Here is a 19,730-nt window from a genome sequence, read left to right on the forward strand (position 1 = left end):
TATGTTCCAGTCACACAGCCTTCCTTTGCTGCTGACCAGTTTGTTAATGAGACATGTCCCTTACATTGCTAGCAGTAGGCCATAACTGCTATTTTCATTAACATTTTTAAAATGTTAAATTTATTATGATACGTTCTCAGTCTCTTAGGGCAGTAATTACCTCCCGGATCAGGAGCAAAAAAGTTGCATTGGCACATATACAATGTGTAATGTGTTTCAGTGTGGGTGGCAAGTTGGGGAATCGTCTATTCTCCTGAAGGCAGATCATTTCCTTCCCAATAGTTGTACTACACTAGAGCTGTACTAGCTGTCAAGTCTGTGTCTAAAAAAAAAATACTTCTGTTTCAGTACTCCCTGTAAACTGTGAGTCAGTTGAGGGGATTTTCTCTAATCTGCCATGTTTGATGATAGCATTGTTGTTGCCACTGGCTTTGGTTCAGTGATTCTTCATTTCAGTGCCAAAAAGAACACAATACAATCCTGCACAAGTGCTTCATCAGCTACAGTGTTACAAATACGCCTTTCTTCTGCCCTTGGCTAAGATCTGTAGGGCTAATGAGAATCACCCCACTTCTGTACCACAATTTTTTAAACCTTATTTTTTGGATACTTTTATTCACACTGGAGTGAGACTATAAAAGGCATTAAGTCAAGACGTGTGTGGATAAAATGAAGGTTATGTTGTAACCACTGTTCAAATGGGACCTGGGTGCCGCTTATAAAGTTCACTCTCACTTCAATACACTTTATTAGCATCCAAGTTAAGATGCATTTAATTTCATTGGCTCCATGCAAGTGGTTTAGATTGTTTGAACATAATTTTTGTGACTTATGTGAATTTTCACCTCCACTTCTCTCATGATGAAAATAGGGTTTGAGTTAACCCTGTTTCTCCTGAAATCTACAATCAACTAACCTATTTTGTTCACATTCAAGATGCGATGATTGTTCCCACATCATGCCACAAAGCCAGACCAACAAAAAGAGGGAAAAAAGCTGTAAAGTAGGTTAATCAGTCTACACCTCTGCCTGATGACAGCAAGGACATGTGGCACAGTCTATCTATCTATATATATATTATATGTACAAAATGCAGGCTACAGTATGCCTTGAAATATCGCTTATATTACCCAATAATGACTAATTGTTAATTTATGTTGTAGGGATATTTATAAACAGATAAAACCATGTCAATCATACTTGCTGTAACATGTGATAGAGGCCTATTCAATTTCTAACCAAAAATTAAATAATGGTAGCAGTCTAATAATGTTTTCTGTTGGCCTTGATAGATGACTGGGTCAAAATCTTACAGCCGTCTGCATTTTTGTACAGGTTTGGAAGCACCAAGGCTAGCAGGCACACAGCTAGCAGGATGAATAATGACACCAAATTGAGAGGTGGAGGAAGTAAACACACTGGGCTGTTGTTTCTATTGGACATTTCACCCAGGGGCTTTAGTCAGAGTCCTAAATTTATTACAGTCTGCCTTTACCTCCAAACAAAAGTCATTTCACACTCAGAGACACAGACACTGCTCTTTGTATTTTTTTCACTCCTGGGCTTGTCTTGTTCCTCTGTCACTTTCTTGCATCTTGCTTCTCTAAAGTTGAAAATTGGCTAAGTGGCTGCTGTCAAGTGAAACAGATCAGTACTCGTACACACCTCCTCTGCGTAAAGACCACAGATGCACAGCTCCATCTTCACAACTTAGTCTTAATGAAGACAGTCCTTGAACTTACTATCACCACCAAAATGCCAGACAAGAGAGACTTGAGACTTTATTTTCTAGTCCCACTTAAACTGCTAGGTCAAGCTGCTGGGTTGGCTCGAGGCCTGATTCTCAGAGATGATGTTAAGCTGAGCCATATCCTCAGCTTGGCTGCCTTTCAGCAGGCCGCAGAATCTCTGGATGTGGGTGGGGAGCTTTCTCCCTCGTCTCCAATTCCTACCATCCTTTTTCTTGGATTTAAAGGTTATCTCCAGGCATCCTGTCTGAGACCACTGGCAAGAATTGGAGAGAGTGGCCAACCTGCCACAGGTATGAGCTCTGCAGATAAGAAGAGGAAGGTTTCGGGAGGAGGAAATTGTGAGCGGTTGGACAGAGGGTAGTGATGAGATATGGGGAGTCCAGTGTGCCCAGAGACAGGATGGCATTCTAATCACTGTACAGAGGTGAAGCGCTTTTGGGATGGAAAAACAAAAATAACTGCTCTGCATGGATAAACTAGCTGTAGTGCTCACTATTCAGTAATTCATTTTTAAAGGGTGACACAAGAGAGAGCGAGAGAGAAGGACACAGCTGGAGTGGCAAAGGCAAAACTTTGTAGGGGCGTTTCAGTTGTGTTGTAGATAATAAAGTATGCATCATGTGGCATCATAGAAAGATGTGAACATGAACTTGGTATCCAAACGTTTTAGGGGCAATGTGAGAGATTAGGATCAGTGATCTCTTTTCTTTCTGCTTTACAGAAAAAAATACACAACCAGAGCTGGGTCACAGAAGCCAATCCCAAGGTACACTAGCTCACTTTCAGCGTGTGTAGCTCCTCCATTAATAACTAATAGGTGGAACATTAGGAGAAGATGGTGAGTAAGTCTTGAGGGCTTACATTAGCCTGGCATGCAGCATCTCCTTATCTGCCAGCAGGACAAGAGAGATAGAGACGAAATGGGTTGTCCTCTCTGTGACTTTCTTCTTCCATTAACTGCCCTGAGAGGATAATTTGAGTGTTACTAAAAGTGCCCAGAAATGGCACAGATGTATATAGACTGCTGAGTATAAGCACATGTGCAGCCATACAACACTGGACTTATTGAGCATGCATTAATGTTCCAGCTCCAACCACAAGCTAGGACACAGACACATAAATGTAATCATAACAAATATCACTAAAGAATTTTAAGATGCTTGACAACTAGTAAAGACTATTTTAACATTGTTGTATTAAATGCAACTCCACTTGGCAACATTATTAACTAGTATGATTCTAAATATACTGGACTATTCCAGTCCAGTATATTTCCAGTATATTTCACAGAGTGCAAGATACAATGCCATTTGTTTAATCATTTATTATTTTATATAATGAAATGTAATATACTAATAAATTATACAAGGATTTAACAGAATATAGTAATTTTTATTAATCTACAAACACTTAAAAAGATTATTGACATCTACGTCAACGACTTTCGCTCTAATACATCAGAGAAAAGACATGCCACGGGGCCAAGGACCCTGATTTTATGCAGTGGGTCTGTATGTGGGATTAAACATTTCTGTAACAAGAAAAACACAGAGGTGTTAATTTATAACGATTCGAACTATGGCCTGGTGTCTGATTTATTAGACATCCTTCCAAGGATCTTGAAAGAGCGCCCGACCTTGGAAAAACTCATAATACAAGCTGAAGCCCTGGGCGACGTCACCCGGATAAGAAAATCAGAAGTATTGAAAGAGGATTACATTCGTCTGTTGAACTTAGTTCATGGCAAAAATGTCAAGGTGCTTCTGAGCGGCCCTTTCCCGCCCGCGGCTTGTGGAGACGAGATTTTTTCCCGAATTCTGATGCTAAACAAATGGCTGGAAAAAACATGCAAAGAAACAACTGTAACCTTCATAGACAACTTTAACATCTTCTGGGAAAGAAGACATCTGTTTAGCAGCAATGGCTTCTTTCTAAATAGGTCAGGTGCAAAACGGCTGATTTCAAACATCTTCTATTCTGTGAACCATACGTCATCAGCTTTGTCCCAAAACAAAGAACATCCAGTGCCTAAACAAAAGATAAGCCCAGTGCAGCCCGAACAAGCCAAGATAAAGATGGCCAGAAAGATGACACAGAAAGAGGCTACATCAGAATTACAGGAGGATTCATCCCAGATCTCAGCAGGACAAAGAGAGGACCAAGAACCGCCATCGTCACGAACACCGATCCAGACTACACCCGCCTCGCCTTCCTCTCCACAAAGCCCAGAGGTTCCTTTCCTGGATTTTTCTCACACCATGAACAAAGTCCTTAAGATTGGTCTACAGTTGACATCCTCCCCACATATTAATTCTGAAAACCACAGTTCTGTGACTAAATCAGCATCTTCCAAAGGACGCAGAGGTCCAGATCCTCCTCCTCCTTTACATATCACAGAACATGCCTGTCCTGAAGACCTTCGCATAACGTCCTTGTGATATACAGCAGGCCCTGGCTGTACGTTTATCAGTCAAGACCGCCACCAGCATAAGCCTGGGCCTCCTGACGGAGAACATGGAATATCTGTTATGATACGTGGCAGAAATAAGAAAAGCAAAAGGAAAACAGACAGGAATAATCAGTCGTACTTAAAAGTCATAAACTGTCAGATGCAACCTGCCACAGAGACATCATCAACCACCAAATCATATAAACTGGGTTTATTAAACATTAGATCTCTGTCAGGAAAATCCCTTTTAATTAATGACTTCATTATTGACAATAATCTTGATGTAATGTTTTTAACAGAAACATGGTTACATGAATCTAATGAAGCAGCCATTCTGCTGGAGTCGACTCCTCCAAACTACAATTTTCTTTGTGAGAGCAGACAGCAAAGGAAAGGTGGAGGAGTAGCAACATTGTTTAATGATTCACTAAAGTGTAAAAAGGTGTTTTGGGGAAAATTTGACTCTTTTGAACATTTGGCTCTCCAGGTAAAGAGCCTGGTACGAACTATGTTTCTGAATGTTTACAGGCCTCCTAAGTCCACATCAAACTTTTTTAATGATTTCAGTGACCTGCTGTCTGTGATATGTGTTGATTATGACTTTTTAATTATTGTTGGAGACTTCAACTTTCACGTTGACAACCCTGAAGACAGAAGTGCAAAAGAACTGTGTGACACACTTAGAAACTTTGGTTTAACACAGCATGTTAAACAGCCAACACACAAACAGGGACATATTTTAGACTTGATCATCACTAAAGGTCTAAACATTTCACAGGTCAATGTAACTGATGTTGCCTTATCCGATCACTTCTCCGTTACCTTTGAATGTATCATTTCCAGTGACTCATTTAGCCGAAGGGACAACGTAAGAAAACGCACCTTTAAGGACAATGCCACAGAAACTTTTATTCAAGCTTACTCTGCTACTTCAACCTTGGGCTGCAACTCAGTAGATGAGCTAGTAGATAACTTTCAGTCTAAAGTCTCAGACATCATTAACTGCATTGCTCCAGTTAAAGTGAAGGTTTTTTACGGGAAGAAAAAATCTCCTTGGAGAAATGCTCCACCAGTTAGAAGTGAAAAACGGGAATGTCGCAAAGCTGAACGCAGGTGGAGAAAGAATAGACTCCTGGTTCACTATGACATCTATAAAGAGAGACTTTACAGATATAACTTACAACTGAAAAATGCAAGAGAATCTTTCTTCTCTGAGATCATTAAGAAAAACATTAATAACGCTCGTGTCTTATTTGCCACAGTCGACAGGTTAACAAATCCTCCTGTGTCCGTGGCTTCAGAACTCCACTCCACCAGGGCCTGCAATGAATTTGCTAACTTCTTTACTGAGAAAATCCTAAAAATTAGAGGATCAGTTTGTACATCCACACCAACTCTAGAACCAAAGCCGTACTCAGCTGGAACTTATCCTGACAAAATGTCCCAATTCAGCCAAATAAACCACAAAAGCTTAGAGCAGATAATTCAGCAGTTAAGTTCCTCCTCAAGCTGCCTTGATGTTCTCCCCACAGCTTTCTTTAAAAAAGTTTTACCTGTCATAGCGTCTGATTTGACTCAGATAATAAACACGTCCCTCCTGTCAGGTGTTTTCCCCCAGTCCCTAAAAACAGCAATTATCAAACCACTGCTGAAAAAGAATAATTTAGACAAACTTCTACTCCAGAACTACAGGCCCATCTCAAACCTCCCCTTTATCAGTAAGATTATTGAAAAAGCTGTGTTTCAACAATTAAACACCTTCTTAACAACGACCAGCCGATTTGACGTTTTCCAGTCAGGTTTCCGTGCTCACCACAGTACAGAGACCGCCCTTATCAAGGTGTTTAATGACATCCATATAAATACAGACTGTGGAAGAACCACTGTGCTGGTACTATTGGACCTTAGTGCAGCATTTGATACTGTTGATCACTCCATTCTGTTAGAACGCCTGGAGAACTGGGTCGGCCTCTTTGGTACAGCTCTCCACTGGTTTAAATCCTACTTAAAGGACAGGGACTTTTTTGTAACAGTAGGTAACTTTACATCAGAGATGACAAAAATCCCATTTGGGGTTCCCCAAGGGTCCATTCTGGGTCCCCTCCTTTTCAATATCTACATGCTCCCTCTAGCTCAGATAATAAAAAATAACAACATCAGCTACCATAACTATGCAGACGACACACAGCTCTACATCACTATGTCACCAGGTGACTATGAACCAATTCAGGCACTGAATAAATGCCTAGAAGAAATCAATGCATGGATGTGCCAAAATTTTCTCCAATTGAATAAAAACAAAACTGAAGTAATAATATTTGGACCAATAGAGGAAAGATCAAAAGTTAGCACACAGCTTCAGTCGCTTCAGCTAAAAACCACTAATCAGGCCCGAAATCTGGGAGTAGTGATGGACTCAGACCTGAACCTCCAAAAGCATCTAAAGACAGTTACAAGGTCGGCTTTCTATCACCTGAAGAACATTTCTAGGATTAAAGGACTGATGTCTCAGCAGGATCTGGAAAAACTAATCCATGCGTTTATTTTTAGTAGAATTGATTACTGCAACGGTGTTTTCACAGGTCTGCCTAAAAAGTGGATCAGACAGCTGCAGCTGATCCAGAACGCTGCTGCCCGCGTCCTCACTAAGACTAAGAAAGTAGAGCACATAACACCAGTTCTAAAGTCCTTACACTGGCTCCCTGTATCTCAGAGAATAGACTTTAAAATACTTCTGTTAGTCTATAAATCCTTAAATGGCTTAGCTCCTAAATACATCACAGACTTGTTATCAGCGTATAAACCCTCCAGACCACTCAGGTCTTCTGACTCCAGCCTGCTCTGCATACCTAGAACCAGAACCAAACATGGAGAAGCAGCATTTAGTTTCTATGCTCCAATTATCTGGAACAAACTTCCAGAAAACTGTAAAAGTGCGGAAAGCCTGAGTTCTTTTAAATCAAGATTAAAAACACATTTGTTTAAAATTGCCTTCAACTGTCCTAGTTAACTGAATCACCACTTTTTTGTTCTATTTTCTATCTATATTTTATTCCTACTTGCTTTTATTCTGTTTTATTTTGCTATATTTTAATCATGTAAAGCACTTTGCATTGTCTTTGTACTGAATTGTGCTATATAAATAAATTTGCCTTGCCTTGCCTTGCCTTACAATATTAAATCAGCACTGTGTAAGTTTTGACCCTAGTATTAGTTTAATTTGATTTATATAAAATTATTTTTCAGGTAAAAATACAGCACTTGGCATGTATAGATGCTCTGTGGGGGCAGCCCTTCTCATCTGTCGCTGAATGGATCATGTGACCCAGGTCCTTTGACTCATTTTACGTTACAGTAGTCTAACCTCAGACTGTCGTAACCAATCCAGCCCACTATCCACTGTGGCCACACGTTCTTTCAGGAGGAAATAATGCCATGCAATCCCCTGAGTTTCCTTAAAATGAAAACTTTTGACCATTCTGTCTTTATGAGTTGATTGCATTGACTTTGTAAAGTGCCTTGAGATGACGTGCTGGGAAATGATGTTATATTAATTAAATGTAATTAAATTCCCTAATGCTTCCAGTAACCAAGACAGATGGCTAAACTTCCAGACCATGATTTTGGTTTTGAGTGTTCATGTTATAAAAGAGTTCTCTCCACTGTTGCCTGCTATTCTTCCTGTCCATGCTTAGGGTCATCATCATCCTTGCTGTTTTTGTGGTATTTTGATTTTTGTAAATAGTCAGTTTTTTATGCAAAACGCACATGCACATTTTGTATATTTTTAAAAATCCTTCTCAGTTGCGCACTTCTATAATCTGAGTAAGCTATAGTAATTTTCTAATATTTTTAAACTCCCTTTACTCTCTTACTCTTATTGTTTTATTATATTTTATATATTTTTACCTTGTCTGATTCTAAAAAAATATTCGCTTCCATTTGCCTTTTACTTTGCTGCTGGTACACTGGAATTTCTACACTGACGGACTATAAAAGTTATTTCTTATTTATTTATTGTATGTTATGGCCTATAAATTATACTGAACAATATCGAACAGAACTGGTAAACAGAACTAGTATAAATATACATATAGAGGATTTAACCAGCTCTCAATTGGAACAAATTAGTCTAGAAAATAATGTAATTGCTTTAATTGGATTTGATTGAAGTGAACTGAATTTAATTGGACATGAAAAGAACTTGTTTACTTCCTCTTTTGTCGATGTGGTGCTTTATAGATTAATAGAATTAAATTAAATTAGGATAACTGAAGCATGCATCCAGTACAGTATCGGCAGTAAAATAAATGTTGCACTGATCTGGGGAATTTATGCAGCTCTGGAGCAGCCACAAAATGATTATTATTTCCTATTTTGGTCATGAAAGTAGATTATTATCATTATTATGACTAACGACAATTCATGTATTGTTTTCAGAGCTCAGTGATGCACACAAATGGCATAGTAACAGGAGAGTGGGGCTGACCTGCTCACTCAACTACTGTGCAACAATTATAGTAAACCAAACACGTATATATATGCACACATGCACAGAGAACCACTCTTCTATATCTTTGGCTAATTTCAGGCACAGGCTGTACAAACATCATTAATCAAGCTGACTAAGATTAGGCACTGCAGGCTCCCCTACCTGTTTATTATAATTAAATCGATGTACGTGTCATTGAAGGCGTAGACCCGAAACCATAACGTCGGATCTTAACACAAAGGACTTAGTGAAAAAAACAAAGAAAACAAAGGTAATGCTCAAGCATACAGAAAAGGCAAAAAAAAGTGATGGGAGTGAAATTAAGATCTAGTACTGCCTGTGCAACAGCAAAAATGAAAATGCGTCGGTGCTTTCAGAGTGATAACAGATTAGGGTTTTTTGTTAAGCTCTTTACCAGATAAATGTTGCTACATTTGAAAAAATAAAGTTATTTTCACTGTAGTTCAGATTGAATAAATCAACATTTACTGTTGCACAGCAGGAAGCAGATAATAAGAAAGAAGGCCTGAAGGGAAAAAATGGGAACAAAATGGGAACAAAATACTTATTTCACACGTTTTTTTTTTTTTTTTTTTAAATAGGCTGCCCAAACACGCTCCAATGAAAAAAAAAAAAAACTCCCACATCTAAGCTCTATACAGACCAACTAAAATCCACTTTTTACATTTCCACATAATCTGTTAAATTACAGTTTGGTAAAAACTGAAAAACTGACTTTATGTAAGAACTGAACAGTCTGTACTCTTCAGCATGCCCTTCTTTACATATTTACCAGAGTAGGGGAATAAAGAAACAGAAGGCTAGGAAGGAGTAAGAATGCAGAGATTAGATTGGTGACAAATTTGGGGATCACACTAAAAATAAAGCTGGAAAAACCACAAAAACGTTTTGGTGACAAGGTGACATATTAATGCCTGCTGAAGGAAAAACTACTTTGAGACTTTATGACTGAGAGATTTTATGACTGTAGTGCTTCAAGAAGTAGAATAACTCAAAGTTTTCAGGCACCTGACTTGCCACTGAATCATTGTAAAAGGAGAAGTCTCCTTCCTCCAACAAAATGTTTTGCCCCTAGGGGACAAACACAGAAGTTTGCATTTTTATCACTTTTACCAATGAACAAAAATTCTGAAATATACTGATATGTCAGATGTGTTAATTACTCTTTTTGGCTTTCGGTAATAAGAATTGGTTAATAATCTTAATCCAGTGATTCTCAGTTTGACCAGGACTGACCAGTGATGGGTAACTCAGAAACCAAACATCTGATTCTTTTCTGATCAGTGTGTCCAAACAGTATAACTGCATTTAAGTTCAAAATGGTCAATACCACTAACTGACTTAAATGTAAATGATTTTCATTCAACCAAGACATTGGAAGGGAGAAAGATGTCACGAAAAATGGCAAAACAAAGTAAAATGAGCATCAATTTTAATACTCCACAATAGACTGATTGCCGGTCTGTCCAGTCTTCCAGTTATAAGAAACATGTTGGTAAAAATCAGCCAGGGATGTGATTAATTTAGGGCTTAACTGTAAGCACTTTCAACACCCAGCAGTGTGGAAGTCATTGAAGGAACAAATCTTAAAGTTTCATTTTTAGTATCAGAGGTGTTTCAAAATATGGTCAGAAAAAGCAAAATAAGATGTAAGAAGCTATTCACAGGAAAACAATTAAATGTTGGAATACCAGCTTTTGATACAGTCAACAAAGAGTGCCACCCTTCCGTGGATGCTGCTATTTTTTCCCCCCTTTTCCATTTTCTACTTTGTCATTTCATATAAGAAGCAGAATGGTATGACAATGGATGTCAGAAAATAGTAGAATGAAAATTCAGAAGGAGTGAATGTCAGCAGAGAGAGATTTAACAAAGTATTAGTGCAAAGTTGCTTGATTTTATTTTTTAACTTTAAAAATATCTCTGCTATGAAAAACCTTGTATTTGGAAGTGTCTGTAACCATCACCACACTAATCATGTCAATTACTGATATAAAATGAAGTAAAAAGGATTAAAATGTAGACTCCAAATCATTGTCTTTATTTTAAATTAGTAAAACCCTGTTCTGGAGTAGATGCTCTCTGATACACACTGTTTGTTCATACATGTTCAGCTCCAGTTTAAGGAAAGGAGGGCTTTAAAAAATATTTTAATGCTTTTAACTATAGCTCTAGTAGACAATTGGGAATTGGTTTTAATCATTATCTGCAGGTCAAAGATTTGCAAAAACTAAATATAGGGAATCTGCAACAAATCTCTGATCAGAGCATCTTCAGTGTAAAGTTTAACCAACCAGCTTAAGTATCATGGAAATGAGCCTCAAGATGCTCATTTTACTGGTTTCAACAAAACATAAAACCCGGATTCAAATGAGCCATACAGGCACACTGACTGGAATGATTCCAATTTGAATAGAGAAAAGTAAGAGGTAAAGCACTGACATGAATAAAACATGAGGCACACAGGGCCACACTGACCAAAATGAGACAGCCAGGTCTTTGTACAGCATCAACCCTTGACCCATCATCAAACTGGCTGACATCAAACCATCCACACACACACACACACACACACACACACACACACACACACACACACACACACACACACACACACACACACACACACACACACACACACACACACACACACACACCACTGTGAAGCAATGTGATTAAATTGACTCATTTACATTGTTGCCTGAAGGGGATAGTTGGAGCATCTTATTTTTCAAATTGAACACATTTTTCTGCAGCTCCATCTGCAGCAGAAAGGACGTAGTTGCTTATCCTTTTGAGAAAGGATGTATACACCTGATTGAATAAATATCACAGTAGAAGCAAAAAGAGTTTTGCTTCATGTTCATCTTAAGTATCCTACATTAAGGCTTATGTGAAGAAAATTAATCACAAAAGCATATCATAATACATTACATTATTTACATAAATCATAAAATGTTCACAGCATTTAAAGGGCACACATCATACAAAATCCACTTTTTTCAGCCCTGAAATACATTTTGTTGTGTACTTGGAGTCTATAGGAGTACAGGAAATTCCAATGTAGTCTGTCCAGGTACTGCATAGATATTTTTTATATTTTCTTTGGGTCATATTTCAAGGTTTTCAGTTTTCTCTATTCCCCATTACGTTTTTTTTTTTTTTGTCAATTACGTCACAGTATTTGCTGCAGAGCTGCTAAACTAGGTCATGGACTTCCAGCTTACCAATTTCACGAATCCAGCATTTCTATTTTTTTCACTGTGATTTTTGTAGTCAAAGCTCAAGGATGCCGAGACACTGAGGGGCACAGCCAAGCATGGGAATTAGTGAGGGGGGTTAAGCGAGGCTGTGGTCAAGACGACGGAAATTGAAAGCAAGCTTAATTTAACATGTTGAAACATGGAGTGTGACAAAGGTTGATTTTAGGCCTCCACCAAAATGATTTGCTCTCACACGCACCTCAGAACAGGGGGAAAAAGAGAGACTGAGGGGGCAAAAATAACTAGGAATTCAGATCAACGTATTCTGCATTCAGATCAAAGTAGTTCCACTTTATACAGACCACAACTGAATGAATTAATGTGAAAAAGAAGGCATTATAAAACAAGGTATGTCCCCTTTTAATGTTTTCCAAATTTTACAATGATATAAAAGTGGACCACAGGCTATGGTTTTGGTTTACCACTCCAGGAAGAAGAATCCGCCTAAACAAGTCAACAGGGAGCAGATAAGATCGTATGTCAATACCGTTGGAAAAACACTTGGGATTATTTCATAATGGTGACAACAATTTTCTCAAATAAGATAATACTTCTTCTGCACGCTGTGCTTCTTGTAATGAATATTAATTAAATAATTTTTTTTGGTCAACTTCAGGTTTGGGTTTAACACTTTAAGTCAACCAAACCTTCAGTTTAAAAAGGACTTAAATGCTAGAGCACTACATCATCATTGTTACCATCAAAACATGTTGTAATTTCATTTAGTCAGTTTTATCTTGTTCATCCTTCCCCTGTGCACCTCTTTTAGGACAGATTTTTCTTTAACATTTAAAAACCCAAGTCTAACATACAGATTATTTTCAGACTTCTAAACTCACAATAATTCTCTCCCTCCTATACATACAAAACTAGTCACTTTACATGGCCATTATGAACACTATGTACCATTTGCACAAACATATAGGCAAGGCAAGTTTATTTATAAAGCACGTTTAATTTACAAGACAATTCAAAGTGCTGTACATGAACAAAACAACAAATAAGCAGAGGAAAGAAAAGCAATACAGTGACAGAGGGAAAACATTACAAAGGCAAGCATATTGCATTGGAATAGTAGGAGCAGATCAGATATAAGACAAGTTGGACTACAAACTAAAACATTAACATCATTTAAAGGCAACTCTAAACTATAGGTTTTTAACTCAAGGTTTCAACACTTTTACAGTTCTCTGGGAGTTTATTCCAGATAAGTGGAGCATGAAAACTAAATGCTGCTTCTCCATGTTTGGTTCTGGTTCTGGGTATGCAGAGTAGGCTGGAGCTAGAAGACCTTAGTGGTCTGGAGGGTTGATGCACTGATAACAAGTCTGTGATGTATTTAGGTGCTAAGCCATTCAGGGATTTATAGACTAACAGAGGTATTTTAGAGTCTATTCTCTGAGATATAGGTTTGCAAAGCGACACAAATTGAACATTGTTCAGCCATTTTTCTGGATCACTCGTGACGTGCGCCCTCAAAACAATGATATCAGTCTTCATCTTTGTCATGGACTGCTTTGAAAATATCAAAACCCCTCCAATTTCATAACCAATAGATTTTTTTGGGAAACAAGCAATCCAACAGCGGGTCATAAAATGCATTGCCTCATGGTGGATGAATCAAAGCTAATCTTTTTTGTTAAAGTTTAGGTTATCTTGTCACTGCACAAAATTTGGTCAGTTTCATGAAATCAAACATGATGTAACACAATAAAATGTAAAAACATTTCCAAGAGCATGAGAACTTTTGCAAGACACCCTTCTTTGATTCTGGTGATTGAAAACACAGTTTTATGCAAGTTATCAAATTATATCTATATTTTTGGGCTCTCTGTCAGTGTTTTTAAAATTTATGTAGAACCATTTGTGAGCCTGGACACAACAACCCATTGATTCATGAACAATTAGGAGTGTCCACAAACATCTGAGTTGCATATATACACACAATTACCATCCTACTTATAAAATATCCTTTTAACCTTAGTGAGACAATGATGGCGGTTAAATTAATATGTTTAGAAAATGAGGGACAACAAAAGCAGCCTTTTTCATTATAAAATACAACGCAGTGGACGGTGTCTCACCACGTGTGCCGACAGCCTGGAGCGCCATGGCAACAAATAAGGAAAAGGATTGAGAAAGGCAGAGGTTCAACGACTTCACTAGTTTCCGCAGCATTTTAATTACTTTGGACAGCAACGTTTAATGAAAGAGAAATTCAGCAACAACTTCCTGAACGCATGAAAGGTTTGAAAACATCTTTCCCCTCTTATTTGTGACTCCAAGAATTGAAAATAAAGTGAGATAATATGATCAGATTAATAATGAGAAAATGGTGAAAGCAGAGAAAAAGAAAGAAGCTGAAAAAGAAGCTAAGGGACAAAACAAAAGACTGAGAAAAGAGACAAAGCACAGGAAGCAAAGATGTAAATCAACAGTACACAAGATGCATATTGATATAAAAAAGTAGGTTCATGATTTGAGTAGACAAAGGCAAGTGAAAAGGTGTAGAGGGTTACATACAGATAAAAAACACTTTAATATTAAATTTTAGACATACCTAGTTGAGAGAGACCACTATGCGGACAAATAAATGGAGAAAAGCTTAGTGCCTATATGCTCATAACATAATTGTTCTGTATTATAGGTCTGTGTCTAGTAAAAGTGCAATAAATGCAAGTTTTCCAGTTAGTTGGTACAGTTAATAAAATCAGAGATAAAAGATCTTTCCAGAATCTGTGCACCTCACAGACAGAAACCTTTTGCAAAAGATAAACCCAAGGACCAGCAAACACAAAAAGCTTTATGTCTTTAAATAATTTTCCAGGTAAAAAACAAAAATAGGAATCCACTATAATAAAAGTAATAAAATGCTTTTTAAAATAAATTCTCACCGAATCAGCTAAGACTGAAAATGCTTTCATACATGCAACATTATAAACAAAAAAGTGCAACTATTAGCATTCATTGGTTAATTTCAACAAGGGCCTAATGTATTATCCAAGTCTTTCAGAAAACTATTTGACCCTTTGCTAATGAAATTGTTTTATTTTGTATCTATAAACTCTAAAAACCACTAACACAATCGAGATTCAAAGACTCAATGAAATATTGCTAATCATAATGTTGGCTTGCTCTTTTTAGTTAGGGTTGAAAAGGGGATAAAAAGAGCAATAAACATATATGCAGTGGTGTTTGAAATGGTTTGCTTATAGACATGAAATGAAAGTGGGGAGGGGACAAAATGGCAATAATGTAGCTGTGAAACTGGGGTATGGAGTAAACTGACTCCAAACTCTTTAAATGTTCTAAAAGAACAGACAAAAAAGGACAACAAAAGACAAACCAGCAAAGTCTCCAGCGACTCAATATAAGTTTGTTGTTCCATATTGCTTCACTGTGACAAAATTTTATTTCAGACTGTTTTTCTTTCCTCTTTTCCATTATTGTTCTCAATCTTCCCTTTTATGTCTGTCAATTTGAGATGGCTCCACATTATTACTTTCAAAAATCATGATGTAGAGCCACTACAAAATAATCACACACAGCATCACATCTACAGGCTCGTACTCGTACTTACCACCCACTCGTGTGTTGAAAGACAGTGACTTTTTCCTCTGACACTCAGCAGTAAGCTTCTCCCACAGGAATCCTGAACCAGACAGACAAGTACAGCTAAGTCAGAAAAACTGCAGTGTTTGATTTTTGCTTTTTTTTTTTTTTTTTTTTTTTTTTTTTTTTGCTGTCAAGCATTTTTAGCCTTCTGGTCCTAATCTGTCTCCATCTGGTTGTAACATTGTCTTTTTCATATTTGACATGTCTACTCAAAATTTCTGTGCAGCTAAAACTTGTGACTTGGGTGGCTCATTTCACTAAACATATATTAATTAGGAAGACTATGGTATGGAGAAAAAAAAACACATCTTGGACTATAACTGATGATTACAGCAGTCATCAAATCTATGCACCATTTCCCATGCTCTCCATTGAAGAAAAAAAACTCAGAAAATAACAGACTCCCTGCTGTTGCTCATTCTAACGGACTTCCCACCACTGTTAATCGAATATGCTGAACAGGAAAACCGAACCTGCCAACTGATATGCCTTAATCAGCTGATCCAATGAAAGCAGGTAAAAACAGTTAGTTACTTTGTAAGCGAATTTGAAGGGTGTCTGGTAGTGATTGGTAACGTGTTCCTTAAGTTACAGTCCTGATAAAAACCATTAGCAGGCAGGTTCCGTTCTTACAAACTGCAGTTTGTATATAATTTGGACTTTTGACAGAGCTCTTTCTCTGTGTTTTCCAGCTGAACCAGCAGTGCAATGATATTGGAACAGCCTTATACGCATGTATCTGCTGAATAGTTATTGGGACCATATCTCTTCTGCAGATAGGCCAAGGAGAGGTCATACCTGTTTGAAAATTTATTAATGGTTGTTTTTAAAAGTTCAAATATGTTTCTACACCATATTAGGCCCATATTTTCTTCTAGTTTGCATCTTCGTGACGCCTAAAATGATAAAACTTTTGGTTTTCTAAGTTTAGTTTTTCAAATCGGGTAGTTTCCATTATTTGCTCCATTTACAGAGAAATAAATCTGCCACTAGGAAGAAATGGGAACACTGTGTCCCCGTTTGAAATGATTGAAAAGGATAAGATGCTCAAAATTAATCTTTTCACCTTCTCCCAGTTTATGAACAAATATTTCAAATAAGTCTGATTCATCACATTGTTAGTGTTAACTGAATATGGTAACAAAATATTTAATCAAACAGTAAAGAACATTTAAAAAGAGATCCCCAGTACACACTGCTCCCGTTTTACTGTTGTCCCATGAAAATGTATTTTTTCTGTTATAGATTGTAGTTGTTGTCTGCTTACTCTTGTCCGTGGCTAACACAATGTGAGCATTGGAAACTGAAATACTCTCAAACTTGGCAAAATAGAAGATAATTCTGATTCTGATGTTTTTTTCTGCCCCAATTTAAATATTGTTTGGCAGAAGCAACTCTTTTGTCAGCTTTCCGGATGTAGTACATTGTGGAGCTGTGCATTTGTTTAATGTGGAGGGTATTATTTAATCGTGATCTGCAAAACCAATATCACCAGGAGTAACAAAATCGCTAGAGCTGGATCAGAGTAACCGAATGAGGATTGAAACAGAAAACAATATTCTTCAGTAAGTCAACCACTTTAGATGATTGTACATTTTGGACCCACTGAACAGTAATATATTTTATCTGTAGTCAAAAATGAATTTTCCTAGATACTTTCTGGGAACCCAGCAGATGTGTACTGTATGGTGTAAAAAGGCCTGTCAATTAGTTTAACAACATAAAAGCTAGAAAGTAAAGGTTTTGGTAGAATCCACGGTTGGTTTTACCTAAAGTGTTATTTTCCCAAAAAATTGTATAGCGTTTCTTTTGTTTATTTTTTATTCTGCCATTGGTTTTAGTTTTTCTTCCAAAATGTGAGAACAATGATATCCTCGTGGTCCCCTAAGAAGTGACATTTTCCCCCCTTAGGTCAGCTTCAAGTATTCTGTGTTTTTCCTCTTTGCAACTAAATAACTTTGTTTTTTCTAAAAACTCGGTGCCAGACAGAACGTTCTTTATTAGTGGGGGTTAGTGCCCACCTACCGAGTACATAATGCTGTGGAACGTCTTTCACCTGGTACTCGCAAATCTGAGCAAATTGCCCACATTTTAGCTTAAATCCACTGGCTTCCCATATATTTTAGGATTTGGTTTAAAGTTATTTCGTTTGTTTTTAAAGTTCTGCAAGGCCTTGCCCCACCCTACATTTCTGAGCAACTACACCACTATAAATTCTGAGTAGCTGCTCCTTAGTTTGGCTAAAACATAACTTAGAAAGAAAAAGACTTTTGCTTTAGCAGCTCCTAAAATATGGAATGATTTATGAGTGCACATCAGACAGCTTATGTCTGTTTTTAAATCACTTCAATAAACTCATCTCTTTGCTTTGGCTTTTGGCACCACATTTTTATTGCATGGCTGGTTGTATGTGTTTTTTTAATTATTTTGTGTTTTAGTATTCTATATTTTTGCTTCTGTGTGATGGCATTTGTAATTTTAACATTTTGTGTATTCTGTACACACTTTGGTCTTGTGTGGTAATTCAATGTGTTTAATAAAGGAAGCTGAACTGGATTGGATTTACCAATCAGATAAATATACTATGTGAAATCATAACTTTTAAGAAATGTTGAACCTGTAATTCCACAGTTATTACTTCTTAATGTGCTTCCGGAATTTTTTTTTTATCCTCATGCCAAAAATTTTTTTAGTAATATGCTTTATGTGCTTTTATTTTGATAGGTGAGAGACTTGAATAACCCCCACCCCCACCTCCCCCAAGAATCCAACCTCTCCCTACAACTGTTAGACATTTTCCCAGCTGCCAATGAAGACAGGGCCGTAACTGGAGCTGAAAACGGTAATAAGAATATGCCATCTGTGGTACTTCCTGATCAACTGCTCATGCAACATTTGGAGAAATGCTGTTTGTATGTGTGCTTGTCCCATCTTTCTACCATTCCCTCCAACATGAAAAGATACTTTCTGTAATTTGCATTCTGATTTGGGGAAATCTAACAAAAACAACCTTCTCTTTTGCTCATACAGCTAAAGGAACCTGAAGCCACAAATCTCTCTGCCGAGAAAGACACCTTTTTGAGCCTTCTGGGCCTTTTTGAAGTGATCCACCAAGGCCAGCTCAGAGGATTGTGCGCCAATACTTTTCAACCTCGAGTAACTTAGGAAAGAAGCTGAAGCTTGTGTCCAATGTCTGATCCCTGGCTGGAGGAAAGACTAAAGTCTTGAGGCAGACAGGTGGGGTTGTTTATGTTATTGGCCACAGATTCATGTTCACAAGAAGTCTAGTGGGATCAGACTGCCCGCTTGTTCCTTCTTGCCCTCGGTCCCATTCTTTTGAGAAACAGCCATCAGAAGATGATGAAACCTTTCCACATAGGATCTGGGAAAAAGTCTGACATCTCTTAGAGCTAAAAGCTAATTTATTCTGATCAAAGCCCTTAATATTCTGATTAGTAGATCTTTTTTTTTTGTTGGATGTCGTTACATACGTTGTCAGGGTTTGTTATGTCTCTCATCCGTAAATGCCTGTAAATATAGATGCTGTGCTCTTCTCTCTTGGTAAAAAAAATGCTAAGAAATAGTTAAAACGTCTGGCCTTTTTGCGTGCATTATCAATAATAATAAAATAATAATTCAAATCATTTTTAGAATGTTTTTTTTTTTAATTAATGGTGAAATACATGAGATTGATTTTCTTGTAATTAAAAAAAAACACCAATATACAATATTATAACAGCATACTCTGTACTTGAAACATTAGTAACTAATGACTAATGAAAACTCTTAATATTTATATTGCAATTCTGTTTTCTCTTTAAAAGAGGTAGCATTGACTAACCCTACTTAAGTAGACTTACATATATTCTATTCAAAAATACTTACTTAATCCCAAAGGAAAATTAAATGCTGGTGTTACTCAAAGGGGTTTCTTCAACAAGTTATTGTAGATGGTGAATACTTAGAAATGTACCATTTGTGGATAACAGGATGTGTTTTGTTTATTTAAATGGATGTTTTGCCAGTGAAACTTGGTTCAGATCTGATTATTTAAATAGCATTATGTGCATTTATTAGTTGTGTAAAGTTGTGAAGGAATTTTGCTACTTTGATGAGTATAGATTGAGTCACTATTACAA

The 19,730-nt window shown here is 37.2% G+C and overlaps 1 long non-coding RNA gene across 1 annotated transcript in view; it reads right to left on the minus strand.

Moving 5' to 3' along the window:
- Positions 1-1,318: 1,318 nt before the first annotated feature.
- The window catches only part of LOC110368959, a 32,279-nt gene continuing 13,867 nt past the window's right edge, over positions 1,319-19,730 (minus strand). Inside the window, exons 2-4 of the long non-coding RNA XR_002428573.2 lie at positions 15,557-15,628; positions 2,613-2,713; positions 1,319-2,050 (exon numbers count right to left, since the gene is read on the minus strand). This is a non-coding gene — a long non-coding RNA (uncharacterized LOC110368959). The remainder of the gene's footprint in view (positions 2,051-2,612; positions 2,714-15,556; positions 15,629-19,730) is intronic.

This window comes from Fundulus heteroclitus, chromosome 17 (assembly GCF_011125445.2).
Source record: "Fundulus heteroclitus isolate FHET01 chromosome 17, MU-UCD_Fhet_4.1, whole genome shotgun sequence".
NCBI lineage: Eukaryota > Metazoa > Chordata > Actinopteri > Cyprinodontiformes > Fundulidae > Fundulus > Fundulus heteroclitus.